Genomic DNA, 10,255 nt, shown 5'->3' on the forward strand with positions numbered 1-10,255 from the left:
GTGATGTTCCTGATGCCACATTTCTCAGAAGGTATCCCCATCATTAGGCGATGTATCGTCGCCATAGAAGACGCTTCTCGCCAGCCAGAATGACCCCATGGTCACCGCTCTGTCACCGTGGGCACGCTCTGTCTTCCCGCCCGAGACGGCGCCCGACCTTGGCTCACACGGCGGTGGAGCCGACCACGTTGGCTAGGACACCGCTGCGCCCTCACGGTCAGTCAGCAAGTGAGGAAGCTTACCTGTCGGACCTCCGTCACCGCCATGCACACGTTTGCTCAGGACGTGAAGCGCATGGAGTGACTTCAAGCCCAGAGTGGCAGGGAAGTGCACCCAGCTGGGGACAGAAGAAAGAAACAAGGCGGAGGCTGGGGCTGCCACGTGGGAGGAAGAGGAGAGAGGAGGAAGGACCAGGGCTGACGGTCTGCAAGGACCAGGACGGCCATACTTTCTGCTACTGTCGAAATGTTTCCAAGCGGCTGGTCAACGGTCACCCTCCAAGCCCACCCCCTCCACAGCGCCCCTGTCACAGACACCGCCTCACCTGCCAGCAGCTGAACGTCACCGTCTGTTTAGTTTTTGTGATTGGCACTTAGGCCCTAGGCAAGTTGATAAACTTAAATATTAACCCTTAAATAAACATATACTGAAAACGCGGCAAAGATACGGACGTTTACCTACCTTTCCTTTTTTTTTTTCTACCTCGTTCCTGACTCTGGAGGAACCCACCAGCCCATATCCTCAGTGTCTCCTCCTCGGCGGTCCAGGGCAGCGCGACTGAAGTCCAGTGACCACGGACGGACATTAGGACAGGTGTCTGTGATGGAACATTCCGGATCTGTGTAGAAAGATTGGAGTTGGCAGATATAGGTAAGACCTTGATGAAAGAAAATAGGATGAGGGATATTGTGCGCCATTCTGAGGCCGATACATCTTGATAAACTAGTATATTCGGGGAAAAAAGCAGCCAAGGAAATTGAAGGACCGGAAATTCTCCGCGGAAACACTGAAGGTACTAAAAGATCATTTTGATCAAAAAAGATCCTGACAGGCATCTTCCACAAGGTCGAACGCAGTCCCAGGGAAGAGGGGTTGATCTCGGTGTGTGGGACCATGAGGAACAGAACCAGAAGCCGTAAGTGTAGCTTTGAGATGGGCTCCCGGTTTCGAGAGGGAGGACTGAGGCGTCTCATCTGTTGTGGACATTTCGCCGTCTCTAACACCAAGGAGCAGGAGAGAGCGGCATCTGACAATCTCGCCTCAGAATATCCCCTTCCTGATAAATCCTTGTGTACACCCCACAAGGAACATCATTCTCCATCCTGCCAATCAGGAAGTCTTCTAAGTAGAGACCCTCCGAAGCGATCTTGACACAGAGTCCAATAGCCCATCTGGTCAGCGAGTCAGATGTGCCCACAAGATAGATACCCTTGAACATGACTGACGTTGACTTTTTTCTTCAGTTGATTTTGAAACCGATTCACCGAGTGACATGAGCACCCACGGACATCTCTCTCCCTCTGGGTCACGGGCATCCGTGCCGCGCACACCATCTCTCCAGCGGCTCCGGCTGCCGAGTGAGTCACGTACTTCTTCAGTTAACCGGTAGAGCCAAGCTGACTCCCAGCCAGGGCACCGTGGTCACGGCTCCTGAGAAAGATTCCCGCTTCGTGGCTGAATCGAAGTTGCCCGGGGCCTTTAGATTCCGTGCCCGCGTCGCCCTGCCGTGTCTGGTACTTACGCCTCGCTGATGTTCCTCACCTCAGCTTAGTGAAGTTCTCTCCCTCTCTCTCCCCCTCTCTCTCTTACTTTATAGAAACCGTCACCACCCGGGCACTGCAGAGACCACCGTCCTGTGGATGGGGGCTCTCATCTGAAGATACCTGCCCCCTAAGTCTTCGTTTTCCGACGCCCACTATAATCCCACTGCGGCCCAAGCCCGGCTTGGGGTAAGGAAATAGTCCTTCATATTTATTTCAGCGTGGCACCCCGCCCCCCCCCCCTGCCCCGGGGCCCGCCTCGACTTTATGAACTCAGCCTGGGCTCATAGGAGAGCCAGGAAGACAGTGTGCAACTCAAAACTGTATTTCTGTTGGCTTCAGGGGGAAACTCTATAAACTTTCCTTTGGCTCTGCCGGCCAGGAAAGTCAAGGTCACCGCCAGCCTCCCTTGAAGGTTAGACTTCGTGCTTGATTGACACCCTCCTCTGTCTGAGTCGAGGGCACAGGAAGAAGGAGCCACGCCCCTCCTGCAATCGGTTTAATTCGTGTCCACCTGCTAATAAAATACCCCACGCTGGCAGAGCCGCCGTCTCCCGGACGAACGTCCCACGAACGTGAATGCCCGACGTGGTGACCCTGCTTCCTTCGTGTCAGAACGTTTATTGCATCATCTTGTCCTTCTGAGTCCCGTCTGTGCCCGGCCTCGGCCGCCAAAATAACCGAGAGAGAGAGCAAAACAGAACGCAGACACAGAGCCGATGTCTGTGTTCCCGTGGGGTTGGCCGCCACCGAATCCTGTGCCGTGTCTGTGTTTTCCTGACGTGACCCTGAGGGGTGGGGGAGGGGGCCTTTGGAGAGTGACTACGGGAGGGACTTGACGAGACAAGGAAATCCAGAAATTCGTCCTCACGGGACACATCGAATCAGAAACCGGGTTCTTTGTGTATGGGACAGCTGGGCCATCGAACCCAGGCGACTTGATGCAGGTGGTTATCGGGCCACAGTTGCAGAAAACGGCCCAAACGCAGGAACGCAGAAAGGAGTCAGAGGCTGGGTCTGCCCGGGGGGGTGGGGGGGTGTCTCAGGAACCTGGTCATGAGCCCAGCACTCGCTGGTGAATCCCACGACGACGACGACAAGCAGAGGTCCGGGGTACCTCTCACGGGAAATCCCCCCTGGAGGACGGCGGGGCATCCTTCCAAGCTCAGCAAAGACGACGAGCAGAGGTCCGGGGTACCTGTCACGGGAAATCCCCACTGGAGGACGGTGGGGCATCCTTCCAAGCTCAGCAAAGACGTGGAGGTCGAAGAGGCCGTGGTATTTGGGGAGCCATCAAGTCACTCGGACACAGTGTCTGTGACAAAATTCCCTACAGCGGTGGCTTTAGGGTCATCTCTGGGTCAACGCCTCCCCTGAAAATGGGCTTCTACGAAGACCCCGCATCTTGATAAGAATTGCTGGGCTTCAGGGTCTTTGAGAAAACGCCGTCCTGAGCCTCCTGCGTCTGTAGCCAGCGGACAGCTGTACTGATGTGATGATATTCCTGTTTTCCGGGGACCGGGGTGGGCGCTTTGCAGAGGAAGATACTGACTACGTGAGGGCTGGGTCAGCCGTTGGGGAGGGCGTGAGCTACCACTGAAAGCTACGCTAATCAGAGTCCAGTTTAAAAGAGATGCAGGTCCTTTTAATACCAGAGGAAGTGTCATCCCCTTTTCCTCCTCAGGCAGACTTCTTAACTGTGCCTCTAACCCTCCCCTGGAGACGTGCACCTTCTTCCTGGAGATGTCCAAACCAGGAGGGCCACCCTCCAGCAGTTTTCGCAAGATACTCTTGGCCCTGGCCGGTTGGCTCAATGGTAGAGCGTCGGCCTGGCGTGCGGAAGTCCCGGGTTCGATTCCCGCCCAGGGCACACAGGAGAAGCGCTCATCTGCTTCTCCACCCCTCTCCCCTCTCCTTCCTCTCTGTCTCTCTCTTCCCCTCCCGCAGCCGAGGCTCCATTGGAGCAAAAGATGGCCTGGGCGCTGGGGATGGCTCCTTGGCCTCTGCCCCAGGCGCTAGAGTGGCTCTGGTTGCAACGGAGCGACACCTTAGATGGGCAAAGCATCACCCCCTGGTGGGCATGCCGGGTGGATCCCGGTCGGGCGCATGCGGGAGTCTGTCTGACTGCCTCCCCATTTCCAGCTTCAGAAAAATACAGAAGAAAAAAAAAGATGCTCCCGGTGCATGGAGGTGCTTCCTGTTGTGTCTGAGGTCACGTGGCCTTCCTCAGTGCTCCGTGAGCCCGGAAGGATACGGACCAGGACTTCCCTGAGGAGTGTATCTGTCCATGTGTCAGCGCAGGCCGACGTGTGTTTTGTGGAGAGAGACGAGAGTAACCACAGCGATGACAATTTCGCCATCTCTCTGTCACCTGAGTCACGCTCCCCACAGCAGTGCCCCCGACACGCCAGCCTGCGGTTGGCCCTGCCCCCCCCCCCCCCCGCTGTGCCTTTACTTCCTCAGCTCTGGTTGGTCATGGTGTCTCCGCCTCGTACTGGGATTTCTGAGGTTTTGACTGTACAGCAGTGGTCCCCAACCCCCAGGCTGCGGACCGGTACCGGTCCGTGGGCCATTTGGTACCGGTCCACAGAGAAAGAATAAATAACTTACATTATTTCCGTTTTATTTATATTTAAGTCTGAATGATGTTTTATTTTTAAAAAATGACCAGATTCCCTCTGTTACATCCATCTAAGACTCACTCTTGACGCTTGTCTCGGTCACGTGATACATTTATCCGTCCCACCCTAAAGGCCGGTCTGTGAAAACACTTTCTGACATTAAACTGGTCCGTGGCCCAAAAAAAGGTTGGGGGACCACTGCTGTACAGGGCATTTCCTCGTCCATGCCTGACAAATGTCATCGGTACTATGAGTGCCTTTGTCGTCATCTCCCACCGACACAAAAACACTGCTTTCTGTCTTGGAAAGCAGAAGCAAACCTAATTCGTTTTTTTGTTGTTGTTGTTTGTTTGTTTGTTTGTTTAGTTATTGATTTTACAGAGACATGGGAGGATAGCGGAAGCGAGAAGTATCAACTCACAGTTGCTTCACTTCAGTTGTTCACTGCTTGCTTCTCCTATGTGCCTTGTCGGGGCAAGCCCGGGGCCTCGAACCGGCGACCTCAGCGCTCCAGGTCGATGCCCTATCCACTGCGCCACCACAGGCCAGGCAGGAGCCGACCTAATTCCTGCGTCTTTCTTTTTTGAAATAGGAGGGTGTTTGATTCAGTGATCAATCTGCAAACATGGTGGAGAGCCTGCTGTGCTCAAGACACCCTCCCTGTTCTTGGGGTGAGAACATACTCACACGTGTTGAGCGCACCTTGAAAAGTCACTCTGGGGACCTGTGTTTGGGCCATCCCGGTATGACACGGTTAAAGGACCGGTTCCAGAGCCACCTCTGGCCGCTTTTTACCAGACAGAGGACGTTAGTTAACGGGGTAACCTGACCCACTGGGTGGGGCACCGAGAAAGCAGAGGCTCTTGTGTTTTGTTTTGTCTCGAACAGAAGGTTCCTTTCCGAACCAGCCTTGAATGAGGTAGCGAGGTGGCGCCGTCCCCTTGAGCCACTGGGCCATTAGTGATGAAGAATACCTCCCCGGGAAGCTGGCAAAATGCGGTTTTAGTGCGATTATCAAAAGCCTCTCAGGATGATAGTTCTCAAGTCGTTGAAAAGGAACACTTTGATGGCCTTTGGGGGTGCAGCCTCCAAGGGAGGGGCTCAGGTAACCCCAGGTCACTGCTCTGCCCCAAGGGGGGGGGGCATCTCTACTCTTCTTCTCTGCTGTTTCCCAAACCCGTTTGGCCCTCTCTAGAAAAGCACTGGCCAAGGACAATACCCCTTTCAAGGGACATCAGATTATCACCCTGCAGAACACAAAGTCCTTCTTCAACCCCCAGGGTGTCTGGGCCAGGAAGCTGCTTCTTCTTGCAGAGTCGGTCTGGGGCAGAGGGGGGCAGGTGGAGCCCAGGATAGAGCACCTTGAATGATGTTTGCGTCTGCATTTGAATGGAAAGAGGGGAAATTACATTTTTCCCCAGGAGAAGCCATGTTGTAACATCAGGATATATGTCTTTGGCCAGCGGCATCGCACAACATACAGAGTTTCGGGAGGCAGGTAGGTAATTATACCCGTTCACTCTTGTTGTTGTTGCTCGAGGCTCCGGGGCCATAACTCAAATGCGCTGCTTCAACGAGGTTGTGTTATGAAGAAAACATGCCGGGCACCCTTCCAGAGTCTTTTAGTTTTCCAGAATTATGCAAGCCAGGGTGGCATTCCAAAACCTCTGTGCTTCTGTTTCCCATCACTCATAATTATATTTAAAAAAAAAAAAAACAAAACCAAAAAACCCTGCAGTGGCATCCCCGTTCTTCCAACAGAGGCTGACGCCTGCCCGTCACCCTTCGTCCCCGGCATCTGGAGCACAAAGAAGTGGAATTTACCACCCTGTCGGGATAGTCAGTCTCCCCTTTCTGCTCCTGTCCTTGTCCCGATCACCAGGCCCCGACGCGCCCTGGCCTCAGGAGAGACGAGAGCAGACGTGCAGTGTCCCTGGTCCCACGGGAAGTCGGTGCCGCCAGGAACGGGGCTGGAGAACACTTCACCGGCCAGCAAGCCGTGGAGGCCGTTGGACACAAACGACCGAGTTCAACGCCGCGTTGGCCTCTGATCCCTCAGCTCTGTTCTCTCGTGGGTCCAAAATCATGTTTCAATAAACAACGGACTGTGGGACGGGACCAGTGGAATAAAATGACGGACTCCTGTGCCATGTGGCCCATGGGGCCCCGGGGCAGGATTGCAAATCACAGAAGACTGTTTCTACAGCACCCTCCGCCCTGTCTCTGCACCCTTCCCCACCCCCCACATACCCCTGCCCCCCAAGGAGCGAATGTTACCCTGGACCCCACCACCCCTCCACTCCCCTCAACCGAGTTTGTCCTTCTGAGAAGGGTAACTTCTCTGCCTTGTTTCTCGTCCCCTCTGCATTCACGGGTCCCAACCAGTTACTTTAGGAAGAAAGGAAGCTCGTATTTTCTTTCTTTCTTTTTTTTTTTTTTTTTTTTTTTACAGAGACAGAGAGAGAGAGTCAGAGAGAGGGATAGACAGGGACAGACAGACAGGAACAAAGAGATGAGAAGCATCAATCATCAGTTTTTCCTTGCAACACGTTAGTTGTTCATTGATTGCTTTCTCATATGTGCCTTGACCATGGGGCTACAGCAGACCGAGTAACCCCTTGCTCGAGCCAGCGACCTTGGGTCCAAGCTGGTGAGTTTTTGCTCAAACCAGATGAGCCTGCGCTTAAGCTGGCAACCTCGAGGTCTCGAACCTGGGTCCTCTGCATCCCAGTCTGACGCTCTATCCACTGCACCACCACCTGGTCAGGCAGGAAGCTCATATTTTCAACTGATTTATTCACGCTGAGGTGGTAAGGCTGGCAAGGTTTAACTCCCTGGCAATCTATTCGCACTTAAAACAATATTTACCCTTCCACCAACTCCTGAATTCGTGCGAGGTATGGGGGGGGTATTCCCCCGGGGAGTACGATTCCCGGGCCCCCACCTCGTTCTCACCTAGAGCGGCAGAAGTCAGCACCTTAGGATGGAAGTCTGCAAAGCTGTTCATCGTGTCCGGGGATCTGAAGTCTTTAAAATCTAGGCTGTCTCCCCCGCCACTCTGAATTCCAAACTCGGTGGAGTCCCCTTCCCCAAGGGGCTGCCGCTCTGAACTTGACTCAGACCTCACTTTAGGAACAGACAAGCAGGAGGAGCTGCTAACCTCACAGAAATCTCCATGGGGTTCTTCCACCGGAGGAGTTAAGCCAGGCGAGGGGACGGTTGTAACGTGTTGTGCAACCCACAGCCGACAAGGTGTGAGACGGTGCTGAGTGAAATCACGACAGTACAGGAGAAACCGCTAGAAGAGGCCGTGTTCATTGGGTTCCATCCGGTTGCACACACCCCCCCTCACGCCTACCTCGGAGCATTTGTGACGGGTTAAGAGAGAATGGAGGTGTTGACCTAGATCAGGCAACTGCGTTATCTCCAGGGAGACGACCCCGGAGAGAAGAAAAAGAAAAACAGGCACAGAGGAAAGGCATGAAGTCGGTACCAGCGAGTTCCTTGCTCCGAATCAATTTTGTTCTTTAAAGAGTTGTGTCTGATGGAGAGGTGGGCGTCGGGAAAGAAGGAAGGAAGGAACACTTCCGATAAACCTGGCCGGTGAAGAAGCACGCCAATAGGGAGGCCAGACCCTCCTGATCCTAACGCCTAACCTGTGCTCTCACGACTCTGCCTACAGCCAACTGACCCGAAACACTTAACCCCAAAGAGGGAGGTGATCCACGCTATAGGGAAGGTCTTTTTCTTTAATTTTTTTGTGTTTCTTCTTTTTTATTTTATTAATTATTTTGTTTCTTTTTTTTTATGTTTTACTAATTGTGTGTGTGTGTGTGTGTCTATATGATCGATCTTAACATGGAAACTTATTTTCTGTTGTTGCACCTTTTATTATTAAAATTTTTTCCCATGCATTGTTTTCCATTATTCCGAGGGAATTTTTTATTTTTTTTTAGACCCTTGGACTAATTTCAAGGAATCAGCCACTCCTCCGACTGGACCCTCGGACTGCTCATCCAGGATGACCACGCCCTTTTCTGGTGGTCGTGGTGGGTGGGCGCTCCGGCTGCGGAACCTTCCAGCCTACCTTTGCCGCCGGGACCGCCGGCCCGCACACCCCGTGCCCTGACCAGCACCCGCGATCTGCCTCGCGTCACCACTCAAGGTCCCCCTAATGTCCCTCTGCCCTACGTCCGGTGGAGCTTGTCACTCAGGCCCCTAACGCGGCCACCTCTCCATTTCTCCTGCCACGGCCTCATTCAAATACGACTCTCTGGCTCCTCTACCGGACACTCCGCGCCCTCCCGGCTCCAGCCCCGGCTCCTGTCCTCGGACGGAAGCCCTAAAGCCAACCGCAGTCAGGGAGTCAGGGCGAGCGTGGCTTCCCTCGCGGTTCCCCCTGGAAAAGCAGCGGCTCGGACCTTGGGGCCTCGGGGACCCAGAGGTGCCTCTGCCTCTCCTTGTGTCATCGCGGCCGGCCAGCTGGTGCCCGAGGCAGGGTGACGTCCTCCGGGGGCTCTGCACAGTGACGAGCATCACACATTTCAGGGCCCGGTCGGACTCCAGTGCCCGCCCCCTTTCCACGTAACGCCCCGCAGGTGTGGCGGGGGGTCTAGGGCGTTCTGGAGGTCACGCCTCCCGCAGTGTGGCCGATCTGCTGGCAGAGGCCTGGACTTGACCTGTGTCTGCGGTCGATGACCGTCTTTAAAAAGCCCCTCGCAGCCCTGGCCGGTTGGCTCAGTGGTAGAGCGTCGGCCTGGCATGCCGGAGTCCCGGGTTCAATTCCCGGCCAGGGCACACAGGAGAAGCACCCATCTGCTTCTCCACTCCTCCCCCTCTCCTTCCTCTCTGTCTCTCTCTTCCCCTCCCGCAGCCAAGGCTCCATTGGAGCAAAGTTGGCCCGGGGCGCTGAGGATGGCTCCATGGCCTCTGCCTCAGGCGCTAGAATGGCTCTGGATGCAACAGAGCATCGCCCCCTGGTGGGCGCATGCGGGAGTCTGTCTGACTGCCTCCCTTTTTCCAGCTTCAGAAAAATACAAAAATAAAAATAAAATAAAAAAATCCCCTCGCCTGTGAGCATGCTCAGAGAACTCTCTAACAGGGGTGCTTTTCCAGAGACCCTCGCCTGGCTCCCCCAAACAAATGAGCCCCGTTTGCTTTGCTTTTCCGTGAAACTCCTTTCCCCGTCTGCCCTCCCCTGGCCTCGGGGCTCCAGCTTGTGTCTGCATGTCCCCCCGCCTCCTCCCTCCGTCTGGGACGCGGTCTCACTCGGCTTTGCGTCTGGCCCCTGTTTGCTGGCCATCCCTCCCCGTCACGACTCCCGGACCCCCGGCTGGAGCAGCAGCCCTCCCAGTCTTCTCGCTGTCGAGGAACTTCGGGGACCTCTCGCCACCGAGGGCTCCTGACTGTCCCCCACCTCCGCACAGAGGGCCACCCCTGGGCCTTCTATCCTTACCCACACCAAAGCTGTTGGGAACCGGTTCTCTTTAGAATACTGAGCCCAGTGAACCCCTGCTGTGCTTCCCCTGTCTGCCCCCCCTCCCTGTGAGCCCACAGACACCTCCTCTTTCCCCAGAGTCACCTCCTCATTGCTTCCCGTCCAATCACCCCACAAATGCCCACTCGGTGCCTACTCTGCCTCTGGTCCTCTCTTCAGAATAGGATAAAAATTCACGCCTCCTGAGTTGCAAAAACGTAAAGATGGAGCGTAAGTTTGTTAGACGGGCGATTAGAAATATTCCCCTCCCTCAAACCAACGTTGAAAATTCCAGGAGAGAGAGAGAGAGAGAGAGAGAGAGCGAGAGCAGTTTCATAAATTTAAAGCAATGACAGTTAATGTTACTATCGGCAAAGATTTTCAAGGAGTTCCAGGGG

At 54.7% G+C, this 10,255-nt stretch overlaps 1 non-coding gene across 1 annotated transcript; it reads left to right on the top strand.

Annotated features, from left to right (window-relative positions):
• Positions 1-9,102: 9,102 nt before the first annotated feature.
• TRNAA-GGC (transfer RNA alanine (anticodon GGC)) lies at positions 9,103-9,178 on the top strand. The gene has a single exon. It is a non-coding gene; the product is annotated as a tRNA-Ala (tRNA).
• Positions 9,179-10,255: the final 1,077 nt, after the last annotated feature.

Source organism: Saccopteryx leptura, chromosome 12 (genome assembly GCF_036850995.1).
Source record: "Saccopteryx leptura isolate mSacLep1 chromosome 12, mSacLep1_pri_phased_curated, whole genome shotgun sequence".
Taxonomy (NCBI): domain Eukaryota; kingdom Metazoa; phylum Chordata; class Mammalia; order Chiroptera; family Emballonuridae; genus Saccopteryx; species Saccopteryx leptura.